General features: G+C 40.9%; 1 long non-coding RNA gene across 1 annotated transcript; it reads left to right on the plus strand.

Annotated features, from left to right (window-relative positions):
• The first annotated feature begins 3989 nt into the window (after window positions 1-3989).
• Window positions 3990-10929, plus strand: LOC137079388 (uncharacterized). The gene is made up of 3 exons (XR_010905489.1): window positions 3990-4244; window positions 8656-8685; window positions 10427-10929. It is a non-coding gene; the product is annotated as an uncharacterized lncRNA (long non-coding RNA).
• Window positions 10930-12936: the final 2007 nt, after the last annotated feature.

A 12936-nucleotide genomic window follows, 5' to 3' on the forward strand; every position in this document is an offset into this window, starting at 1 on the left:
GGGGACTGAGGGATGCAGCAGCTCTTTGGTGTGGATTCGAACAACTGGCTGGACTAATTATTCTTGACGTACTCTGTACTAATGAGGAAATATGTCGAACCAAAAACGGAAAATGACTATGAATGAGGCGTGTGTTCAGGGCATGTGTTACACAATGGAGTGTACAGAAATGAAAGAAAATTACAGAAGCAGTATTTTTTTCCTTTTTCCTTTCTGTATTTAATCATTTTCTAAGTAATGGAATGCAGTACAGTCTGTCGGCTTGTGTTGGGGTCCCGATCACCCTGCCCATCGTGGTTTATTTGGCAATGACTAATATGTGTTGCATTATCCTTTCATGTTCACTTAAAATAATAATTATTGTCTGGCTAGTTGTGGAATACATGAACGGATAAAATGTATACCTTGAATTAGTGTTAATCAATTTAGTCTTAGTCCTGCGTCAAATGCACTTTTAAGGGTGTGTTCACACTTGTTGTTTGGTCCGGGCCCAAAAAATAAAATAAAATAAAAATAATTTAGTCCTGGTGAGCTTAGCGTTCAGATTGGCATTTTTATCACCGAACCTGTTCACACTTAGCATGTTTGGTTAGATAAAAACGAACCCTGGTGCGATTGCTCTGTTAGCAAGACCGCTGAAAAGACAGCTCTCGCTCCGCTTCCAAACCAACTCTGGTGCAGTTTGACTAATGAACGCAACGCAGAACAAAGACATGTAAACAAACCAAAAAACAAGAAGATAAGACCCTAAAAAGGACAGAATGCTCAAGCATACCTCATCATAATCGCGATGTTGCCCATCATAGTTCAGTACAGGAATCAGAACCGCGTCTCCTCACAGCAGATCTTGGTCTGTGTGTGTGACGGAGGGTTTCCTGCCACTGTTTTGACTCCTTTACACATTTTATAAGTTCTTAGCGTGTCAAATCCAATCATATGGAGGCTACGCACATACAAAAAGGACATTTAGCCCAGCACACAGCATTGATTTTGATGTTCGGAAAGTTTAGATGCGAAATATACGCAATAAAAACTGATCAATCCGGTTGTGAACGTATGCCTAAGACTTCAGGTTTAGTATCTTTAGGTTCAGTGTTAAAAAGGCAAATTGAACGCTAAGTGGGCTAGGACTAAATTATGTTGTAGTTGTTTTTTTGGCCTGGACCAAATAAACTACAAATGTGAACACACCAGACAACCTTTTCCTGTTTTTATTTAAGCAAGTTTTAGTCGACTAAATGTCTGGGTATTTTAGTCTAATTTTGATCAATGAAAAATTTGCATCATAATGGTTAAAATGATAATATTGATTATTTTGTCTTAGTCATTTTAGAATTTTATTTTTTACCTATAAGCACAAAGTGTTGCCAGGTTGGAAAGATTAAGTAAAACAAAGGGCAGAAAATGTATCATTTTAAGAGAAAAGCTCTGATTGGTGGATTTAAACATAACCGCAAACATAAAAGTTTATAGTAGAGACTTCAGATTGTAATATATAAAGAGAGATTTTATTAAAGTATTTATCAAATTTTGTATTTATCAGTTTGTCAACAATATTGCATGTTTAATGACTTTAGTGTTTATTTACATTTTAATTAAAAACTTTTCATTCCCTTTATCGAGGGAACTCGAGCTGCGTCGAAACGCTGGGGGAACGCCTCTGCGTGATGTGTCATGAAGCACTCGTGAAATCAGTCCAATAGCAGTGAGATACGTCATAGGCGGGTGACGTCATCGACCAGGAAGCTATAAAGCATACCCGGACCAAACAGTCACTAGCTTCTGTGCCTTCACAAAGCGCTCTATGTGAATATTGTATGTCCATTTATTGTGTGTGTTGTCAAAGAAAGAGAATATTATGGCAAGCGGTCAGTTTAGGCATTGTGTCACTCCCTGCCTACGTTACATCACGGGTGGGGATACACACGACCTATGTGTTATGTGTTTGGGGCTCGATCATGCCCAGTCAGTTCTCGAGGGGGCTGGCTGCGAGGATTTTGAGAGACGTATATCTCCATGTCTGCCCTGAAACTTAGCGGCGTGGGGATGTTCACACCCTCTCAGGAGGGCCCTAGGGCGGTCAGTTCGGTTGCTCCCTGCCGGGTATCCGTTACAGGACACCGAGCTGACCGCCCAGGGAAATCCAGAGACCAGCATTGACCAGCTGCATTGACCAGCTGCATCCACCCCGAGGTGGTGGAGAGTCTCTGAAACTCGCTTCGGGCGAGTTCAGGTGGATCTGTTTGCGTCTCAAGAGACAACGCACTGTCCGTTATTCTTCTCCCTCACGCATCCAGCCCCACTTGGGCTGGACGCAATGGTACAGATGTGGCAGAGGCTTTTATATTGATAGCCCCGTTCTGGCCGGGCCGAGTGTGGCTATCCGACATGATATCTCTCCTCGGGGGTCCCCCCTGGGAAATTCCCGTCAGGAGGGACCTTCTCTCTCAAGCGAGGGGGTCAGTACTGCACCCCCGTCCGGAGCTATGGAAACTGAGGGCTTGGCCTCTGAGGGGGCCCAGCTCATAGAAAGGGGTCTATCTACTGAGGTGATAGAAACCATGTTGCACTCCAGAGCACCATCCACAAGGAGACTTTACGTCCTCAAATGGAGAGTTTTCGTCGCCTGGTGTACAGGCCATACTTTAGACCCTGTTAACTGCCCGGTCGGTTCAGTACTCGAGTTTCTACAAGAAAAATTATCCGCAGGGTTATCCCCTTTGACTTTGAAGGTGTACGTGGCGGCTATATCAGCCTACCACACGCCTTTAGAGAATGCATCAGTAAGGAAACACCCGTGGGTCACGCATTTCCTTCGTGGTACTTTGAGGCTTTCTGTCCTCCTCCATTTCTTGATCAAGACCAAGAGAAGCTGAATCTGCTTTGTCCGGTCAGGGCCCTAGACGCTTATGTCCACAGAGCTGCCCTGTGGCGAAAGTCAGAACAACTGTTTGTGTGTTTTGGGTCCCAGAGTAAGGGAAAACCAGCTTCGAAGCAGACACTGAGTAAGTGGATAGTTGAGGCTATCTCACTCGCTTACGAGTCGGCCGGAACAGCCTTCACCACTAAGGGTCCATGCTCACTCCACCAGGAGTATGGCGGCCTCTATGGCTCTTATATCAGGAGTTTCACTTTCAGAGGTGTGTGATGCGGCAGGGTGGTCCTCTCCGCATACGTTTGTGAGGTTCTACAATCTAGACGTGACCTCTACCCCAGGGTACCGGATGTTTTTGGGTTGAGCGAAATTCACATAGACAGACATTTTGGGACTCTGGCGATGTGGGCATTAAGTTCCCCTAGCGTTTCGATGCAGCTCGAGTTCCCTCGATAAAGGGAATGTCTCAGGTTACGTATGTAACCATGGTTCCCTGAGAGGGAACAAGATGCTGCGTCGCTATGCCATACTCCCGGCATGCCTGTGATCGATTTGTTCTGCTTTTTCAGAAGCTAGTGACTGTTTGGTCCGGGTATGCTTTATAGCTTCCTGGTCGATGACGTCACCCGCCTATGACGTATCTTCCCGCTATTGGACTGATTTCACGAGTGCTTCATGACGCATCACGCAGAGGTGTTCCCCCAGCATTTCGGCGCAGCGTCTCGTTCCCTCTCAGGGAACCATGGTTACATATGTAACCTGAGACATTTTTCGTCATGGTTTTCATTAACAAAATGAACAATACCTTGAATGTAGCATAAGTTTCTTTATATAAAAGCTCCAAATGCGTAAATGAAAGACAGGCCAGAAAATATATCTGTCCAGATAATTTACTTACTAAAACTACTGGAAAAATACTAAGAAATTGAGTTCTTACCCCCAACAGAAACAAAATAAAAAAGCGTTTTAAAGGTATTGGCGTTTTGTGAACTGGCTATGACTTTATATACCGTATCAGACTGATATACAGCTAAAACTCTCTCAGGTCTTTTGATCTCAAAGTACAAGCAATCAAAAAAATAACAGTACCTCTCAACTTCTGATGCATAACCTTCGCTCTACATCTGTGTTGATTCAGAGATGCGCCAAAATAAATATATAAATCCCCGCACTGCATGTTCACTTCCAAAGAGTGCAAGTGTCTGCTTTGCTCTTTGTGCATGTTGTTTTCTTTCTTTTTGTTAGTTAGTAAAACCGCTTTGGATAATAAAGCAGTAATCCCCACAGACATGAACAAGTCACCCCAGACCTTCAGCATTTTGGAAATGTTGTTTTCCACGGAAGAAAGAAAAGCTTATGGGATGTGAGGGTGAGTAAATCATTTTCATGTTTTGATGAACTAACTCTTCTAAAACTTCCTCCTGATGGTTAAAACATCCATTCCTCTTAATCCCCCTCATGTTGGCTGTTTGATAAGGATAGTGGTGATTCTGAAATGCTCAGACATCCCTCTCTCTTGATAAGAGTCTCTCTGATTAATTTAAATCACATGAATATTGAGATGAGGATAAGAGATAGAACATCTTTGATTGACAGTATATCAGAAGCAGCAGTGCTAATCTGCCCTGATTCATCCTCTCAACAACTGATTAAACTAAAACACAAGCTCTTTACACTCCAGTGACAATTGTGTAGCTTCACTGAGACCGAGCGATAAGACAGACACTCGCATTATAATCAAAAAGTTGTCTTCAATGTAAGCGAGAGCATTCTAGTTTTCTTTTTCCCATGTATCCGTGTTTTTGTTTTTGTTTTGCACTGTAGACTTCTTGATAGAAAAATTACACTATATTGCTAAAGGTTTAGGACGCCTGCCTTTACATGAACTTTAATGGCATCCCATTCTTAATCTGTAAGATTTAATATGGAGTTGGCCCACCCTTTACAGCTATAACAGGCTTTCCACAAGGTTTAGGAGTGTGTTTATTGGGAATTTTTGACCATTCTTCTAGAAGTGCATTTGTGAGGTCAGGCACTGATGTTAGATGAGAAGGCCTGGCTCTCAGTCTCCGCTCTAATTCATCCCAAAGGTGATCTATCGGGTTAAGGTCAGGACTCTGTACAGGCCACTCAAGTTCCTCTACACCAAACTCACTCATTCATGTCTTTATGGACCGATGTTTTGTGCACTGGTGCGCAGTCATGTTGGAACAGGAACGGGCCATCCCCAAACTGTTACATATTTTGTTCAGTTGAGTACTTACAATATCCCAAATGTTTCCAACTATTTGTAAATTGTGAGAAAATTGCTTTTTTTAACCAAGGACCCGGGACGTGTCAGCATAGCGTTTGAGGGAGTCGCCTGCCAATTGCGTCATATCTGCGTTACCCTCGGTTTTATTTGGCAGAAGCGCTTTTCTCTTAAAAGTGTGAACATTTCACAGCAGCGCCGAGCAAACGCACAGAGTAAAGTCATAACATCATTTTAAACACACTTAAATGTTTCTAATATGATAAACAGAGCTGCTTTACCTTATAATTTATGACCGGAAATAGTGCAGGCGCCCAGCGACTATGTCCCGTCTCGTCATAATAAAAGTCCTGGTGCTCGCGAGCCGTGTGTTTGTGTAACAATCGCTCCAGCGGTCGCGCTCAGCTCCTCAATACTCAGTCCTGCTCTGCTTTACACTACAGTAACGTTAATAACCGCATCCTTGAACATGATTTCTGCCTGAGTCCCATTTTCTACCAGCTGTGAGGTGAAGACCACATGTCCCAAGATACTGCGCTCAAACTTTGCGTTATCAAACTACGCGTTTGTTTTGAATAGGCGCCCTCCAGTGGACGGAAAGTTGCTTAGTCATTCACTACGGTACCAAACAGAGATCAAGTTGGAAGCGACCAAACACCTCCACGTTTTCCCTATTTAAATACAGTTACACGAATAGTTGAACGACCTAGTATGGTGACATAAAATAAAATGTGGTGCTTTTCTTAGTGGGTTAAAATGTAACTATAATGTATGGCGGAATAGCACTTCTGAGAGTACTTCAACTCTGCGCAGTAAAAAGTCATGCCTGAAAAATCCTCCCCAGATGTTTGGTCTGGAAGCTTTCCATTGACAGGGCTCAATCTGAGGGGCGGGATAAACGGTTGTCTTTCCAACTCCCTCTGCACGCGATAGGATAGCGCTACAACCAACCAGAGCAACGAAGGTGAAACAGAGCTTGTTGACAGATTAAACATTCGCCGTATCCGGTCGGCAAAAACTCCGACCACATCTTCCCTTCTTAAGAATGACTTCAGTGCCATTCTTTGTTCTTTTCTCAGAGAAAAGCTTAAAGGGGGGGTGAAATGCTGTTTCATGCATACTGATCTTTTTACACTGTTAAAGACATGGAATCCCATACTAAACATGGACAAAGTTTCAAAAGTTAAGGTGGACGTTTGATGGGAGTATTTCTTTGTCAAAAATACTATTTCCGGTTAGTCATAAGTTTCGGCAAGTTTTTTGAGATCATGCCCCTTTGACGTTAATGGGGGCGGAATTTCCTTGTATGGGCCTTACGGACAATTCTACCGGAAGAGCGTGAGAGAGAGAGAGGGAGAGAGCGCAACAGGCTATGCCCATCAAAGCGCTCGTAGGCTGCGCTGCACAGGTAATGTGCACAATTAACAATGACATCAAAAAGTGCGTTTTTGGTTGCCAGACCAAGACAGTCCTGCACAGATTCCCCCAAAACCCCGCGGTAAGGCAACAGTGGATGGAATTTGCTTTTCCAGATCAGCAACTGAGTTGCGCGAATGTTTATATCTGTTCGCTGCATTTCGGTGCCGACTGTTTCATAAACAAGGCCCAGCTCGACGCCGGATTTTCCAATCGCCTAATGCTGAAGGATGGAGCAGTCCCAACGTTAGAACCGCGGGCGGTGAGTTAGACTGCTTCAAATGTCTGTGTCTATGCTCATCAAGTAGCCCAAACATGATCACGTATAGTTACTATATATATTACTATATATAGAAATTGATCAATGGAGCATGCGATGTGTAGTGCGTGTACATTTGTTTAGCTGGCCACTATATGTGTAACTTTATGTTTGTGTATTGTAAAAGCACTCCAAACAACAATACACAAAGAGTGGGGAAATATGTTGAACTAAATAAGCGCGCTTCTTCATTCAAATGCGCTACTATTCCGTGTTGTCTACACAAACCACGCGTAAACACACACACACACACACGTGCACAACTGCACTTCCCACATGTACACCTTCAAAGACAAAAATACGACGATATAATTCAAGTATAAGTTAAATATGTAAATAACACAAGCCGCTAAGCATATTATATAGTTAGTGTATAACTTAACTTGTACCACATAGAGACGTCCTGCTCTAGTCGTTTTTGCTGCTGCTCCTGTTCAACTGCAGCCTCTGGGTCTGATTCCGGATCATAGATGTATGGCTGTATCTGATTAAAAGCCATATTTTTAGTTTGAATAAAGTTTTTCCCGCTGTTAGGGATGAAACAGCTTTACGACGCACTCAACACGGCGGCGCACACGTCACTATTTAGCTCCGCTCACACGACACGCCCCCACCCGCTCGGCTTTTTTCGGAAAGACTCAGAACAGCGCATCTTTCTTATATAATTATAAAAAAAATAAAGACTTTTCGGAGATATGCAGGATGCAATGCTACTCTATAGGTACTCAAGATTGACATGACACTGACTGAAACTGAGTGTTTCACCCCCCCTTTAACTCCAAGTCTTCCAAAGTCGCGGTCAAAGCTGATTCGAAAGACCGTCGTTGGCCAGTTTCTGTGTTTACTACAAGCACACAAGCACAACTCGGCCGTCATTAGGTTAAGCCCCATCCACCGACTCTATACATGATGTGATTGGCCCGACCTGAGTTTGGCGTTTACAGCTCAGAAGGGTATTGAGAGTTGCTGGACTACACTCGGAGCAGATTAGATTTGCTGCCGTTAGGGTGCGTCTAGATTTCTAGGCTAGAGAGCGACCCATTCTTTCACAGATGATTGTAGAAGCGTCTGCATGCCTATGTGCTTGATTTTATACACCTGTGGCCATGGAAGTGATTGGAACACCTGAATTCAATGATTTAGAGGGGTTTCCAATGCTTTTGGTAATATAGTGTACATCTATAGTGTACTATGTTATGTATTTATATCATGTTGTGTCATTTACTTGCAGTGCCAAGCACTTACATATCTAGTAATAATAATAATTTATAATAATTTGCTTCCTTTTTTGCCTCATCACACAATTTCACACAAAATTTGAGGCATATTACTACTAACTAAGTCAAAATTAATTCAGAATCTATAACCACAATTACATATTACTTAACAATTAGTTAATGGCCATGTGCCTCAACAAGTAAAGTCATAACATACCTTTATAAATCATTAGCTAATGATTAATTAAAACAGATAACTGGAAGTTGAAATGCACGGCTTTGGCCCGTTGTGGTAATTAACACATTCATTTAAATTATTAGTTAATATAATATCTTTATTATGGAATTAATACATGATGTCATATTTAATTAATAGCAATTCATATATTACTTAATCTATTAATCATGTATAATCTTCATTAGTTGCTGATGCAGTAATCATTAATAAATGGTTTAGTTCTTCATGAGTCGTACATTAACTCATGATTATCTGTGCATTAGCTAAGCATGAATTAATGCATATTAGGGCACCCGTATTGTAAAGTGTTACCAAAATATCATCATTTGTGTTTTGAAGATGAAGTCTTGTGTTTGGAACGACATGAGGGTGAGTAATTGATTTTACAGATTTCTATTTTCAGGTGAACTTTCCTTTAAACTACACAATGAGTGTGTGTATCAAAGAAAGAATTGGATGATGTGTAACGATGCAGATCTCTTCTCTTTCTCGTTATTTGTTTCTCCCATCTCTCTATCTGTTTGTGCTGAGAAGGGTTTTTCTGGGACTTTAAACCTTTCTTGTAACATTGTATCACAGTGCTTTTGGTCAGGTTTGAACTGTGGGAACAGATGTGTGCCTCCTCTGAGAGCTCATTATGGACAGCATAAAATTAATGCTATAGTGTTAATTACAGTTTGTACTATAACCCTCTTTAATGATTATCAATCAGTAACGTCAGGTTACGTGTGTGTGTGTGTGTGTGTGTGTGTGCGTGCGTGCGTGCGTGCGAGTGTGTGTGTGTGTGTGTGTGTGTGTGTGTGTGTGTTTGTGTGTGTCTGTGATTATGTGCCTCTTACTGTGATTGAAAGGGAAAAAATGGATGTGCTCAACTTTGGTCTGGACTTGATCCGTTGTGGTCTCGAAACAAAGCTGTTCAGACCAATCAAATCATCAGGGCGGGCTTCATACGATGATGGACAGATGATCAACAGTAACGTAATCAATCATCCAAGTCATTTCTCTCAAAAATTATGTTTTCTACAACACCGGCAAAGATCGTTTACACTTTTACGTTTACGTTTACGCTTTGAAAACTATGATGGAGGGGAAGATTATCAGTGCAATTACTTAAATTTCAGTCCCTTTCAGTCCCATGTACCACTTAAAGTACATGTGACTTCAGAATATTTTTTTTAAAAGCCATATGGACTACTTTTATTGTGCTTTTTAAGCTAGACAGCCCTTGGCCACTGTATGTCATTGTAGATACACTGCAAAAAATGCTTTTCTTATTAATCAAAATAAATAAATACATTTAACCAAATATCTGAAAATTCTTAAATCAAGATGAATTTACTAGATAAGTAAATGAAAATGAAGTTGCTGATCATTTTGCTTGCTTTAAGCAAAAACTCACTTCATTTAGATATTTTTTTTTCTTTCAGAAAACAAGACTCTATGTTCATCACTGTGTTTAGAGTGATTGCTGTTCTATGTAATTGCTGTCATTTTAGTTTTTTGCTGTGAAATGGTGTGAATGTAACGATCAGTCTTGAACAGCGCTGCAGATGTGCATTGACTTGACCCATCTGAAATATGTCTGTCTGAGTGCTGAACAGGTATAATTACTGCCTGCTGCAACACTGAGCAAATAAAATCAGACAAAATACTGCCAACTGGTATATATATATATATTTATATATTTATATATGCTTCATCTCTTTAGACAACAATACAATGTGGGATTTCGGTAAACAGCCAGCTTATTATTTGCATTTATAATGTATTCCTTTGTTATCCCACACATTAGTTTGAAAGCAAAGGATTATGGGTTGTTTTTGTTGTCCGTGTATTTGATCAGCTGGGCTGAACCCTCATGCTAAAGCGCAAAAATCCAATTTACCATTGTGGAGCTCGTTCAAATAAAGCGTCTCTCATTGGCGATTTATTGCTGTGTGCTTTTCTATCTATCCTTCTCTCTCTGTTGTATTTACTGAGATGAGGGCTTGTACAATATTTTTCATGATGTTTTTTTCCAGACACATCAATTTATTTTACAAAATCTTTTTTATATCTGTTTATATTTTTCCCTTATCATAATTTTTTACCATTTCTTTCTTTCTTTTAGGGCAGAGAAAGAAAAAGTGTTGTCAACACAAGAAAAACATTTTCAACTGTGTATCTGCTCCTCTTTTTTTCACCGGAGGTAAAGCCTAAATATATCACCCTTATTAATCTAATGATGTATTTGTGAGGAGGACTGAGTATGTTGCTAATATTTGGAGCAGGCCTGTGGCTTGTTGTCAGAAGTATTTCAATTATGTTAGAGTGTGTGTGTCACAGAAGAGGACAGACAAGGTAAAGATGAGTTTTGAACATGCAAGACAGATTGTGGTGGAGGCTCAGATTATGTTTGAATTCACCGGAGGATTCTTTCGTCTCATCGTCTCCTGCCCAACAACGAGATCATCAAATCATTATACCGGATCAGGGTGAACTTTGTACATAAGCTCCCATACATCTCCGTACTGGACTGGAGAGAGGCCATCAGCAGATGTCTGGACAGCTTTGTTCCCCAAAACAACCCCGGCCCATCCGAAAGTCTCCTCCTGTCATGGCTGCATTAGTTAAACAGGTCTTAGTTAAAGGGTTACTTCAGCGATTAGCATATGGCTTTGTATCAGTAGAAACCCTGGAGTATATTCAAATGATTGTGCTTTCCCCTCCTCATATCCCCCTGATACAAGAAATGTATGCATTTTACTTCTAGAAAAAAACCTCTGATGATGCAAATATCGTCAATTTGCATCGTCTGAGGAATTTTTGGCCAGAGGCTAAAGACTACCGCCAACAGAGGGAGCTATTTCTGCATGTTTTCAACTGGTCAATGGGAAATGGGATCACACTCACAAAGTGAGTGTTTCAACTTCTCAAATTAAAGGGATAGTTCACTTTGAAATTAAATTTTGATATGTTTTAGCTTACCTCATGGGCTTTCCGAGATGTAGGAGTATTTGTTTCCCCAGTAGTTTCAATTTTGATCATTTTAGGTCAAACCGTTTTTGTCTGTGCCTCACATAATGCAGGTCTATGGTCACCACCTCAAAGAGCATACACAGAGAAGTCCAAATTAAACAATCCCCCATCGTAAGTACACATTGATGGCATAAGACACAAAACGAGCGGTTTATGTGAGAAAACGAACAGTATTTATATCGTTTTTACCTGAAACACGCACGCGCACCCTCGGATCAGTCGGACGTAGTGGTGTACAAGAGGTAAAAACGATATAAACACTGTTCGTTTTCTCGTTATCCCTTTAATTCCTATGAAAGTTAAGCTTCCAAAGGCATGAACTGAAAACGTGCCAGACTGAACACGCGTTGTGAATCTATGCCGCGAGTGCCGTCGCGTTTACCTCATTCAGCTCATTCATGACGGTGAATGTAACCTGACTCCTGCAGCGTTAGTGCTGTGACACTCGCTCGATTACTCACTCACATTATATTGAACAGACACATTCAGTTTTTAATTGTAGTGTCTGTTCTCTAACTGAACTGATTTTGTGAAAAAGAACATGGTGGGGAAAGTGATTCAGTAATCTAGTAGCGGTGGCTTTGGGAATGGCCTCACAGGGCAGCGAAGCATTCTGGGAATTGTTGTCTTTTATTCCCATAAGACAAAAATATTTTTTTTTGTCTTTTCCTAGTCTAGAAAGCACCAAATTAAAAAATTATTTCACATTTCTACTACATTAATAACCAAGTTTAAATACAGATTCATCTTCCCAGTGATGAAGTACCCCTTTAAACAAGTATTGCAGGAGATCAGACAGACGATGTTTAACATCGTTTAGCAGACAGAAGACAGATCAGGATACACAAGCAGGGCACTGGATTATGCCCTTTTATTTATTGAAAAGGCACGTTGGTAATGTGCACCTATATAGGCTTGTGCACACTGTGCATACACTGCTTATTACACACACAGGGACATGCAGCAGCACACACATATTTTTAAAAACTAAAATTAAAATAAAAGGATTCCTCTCTGGAGAATTGTTCAGTCTTTCTACTCGGAAATTCTGCCATGCAAATAGCGAAGCTGCCATTGTGCAAGTGCATCAGGCTTTTAAAGGGAATGAGGGATGACACTCTGATTGGTTTATTGTACATTATGCCCAAAACACAGCCATGACCCATGTAGCGACTCAGGCGAATCAAACACACAATCGCCAGTTACATTTAACAAATCTGTTGTGAAAGCTGTGTGCTGGATGGCAGACCTCCCCCCAACACAACAGAGGGAGATTCTTCAGTCACCCTGGAAACCATCTGATAAGACTGTTTTATGGCCCCGAAAGGAATTTGGCCACATGAAGTTTCAGACACAAAGAGTTTAAGACACAGAGCTTTTGCCTCAAATTATAGACAAACCATCTATAAATGAACATGCACCCCAGGACATTATATGTAAACACATAACTGTCTTGTAAAATGTTTATTCTGTATGGTATTTTGCATCTTTTTGTCTGTGTCTTAACAAAGTACTAGTTCAGATAACCTCATATATGTCATGTCTCCTATCAAATTAATGCTCACTTCACGACTTACACTTCCATGTATATCACTTATTCAG

Source organism: Pseudorasbora parva, chromosome 6, assembly GCF_024679245.1.
Source record: "Pseudorasbora parva isolate DD20220531a chromosome 6, ASM2467924v1, whole genome shotgun sequence".
Lineage (NCBI taxonomy): Eukaryota > Metazoa > Chordata > Actinopteri > Cypriniformes > Gobionidae > Pseudorasbora > Pseudorasbora parva.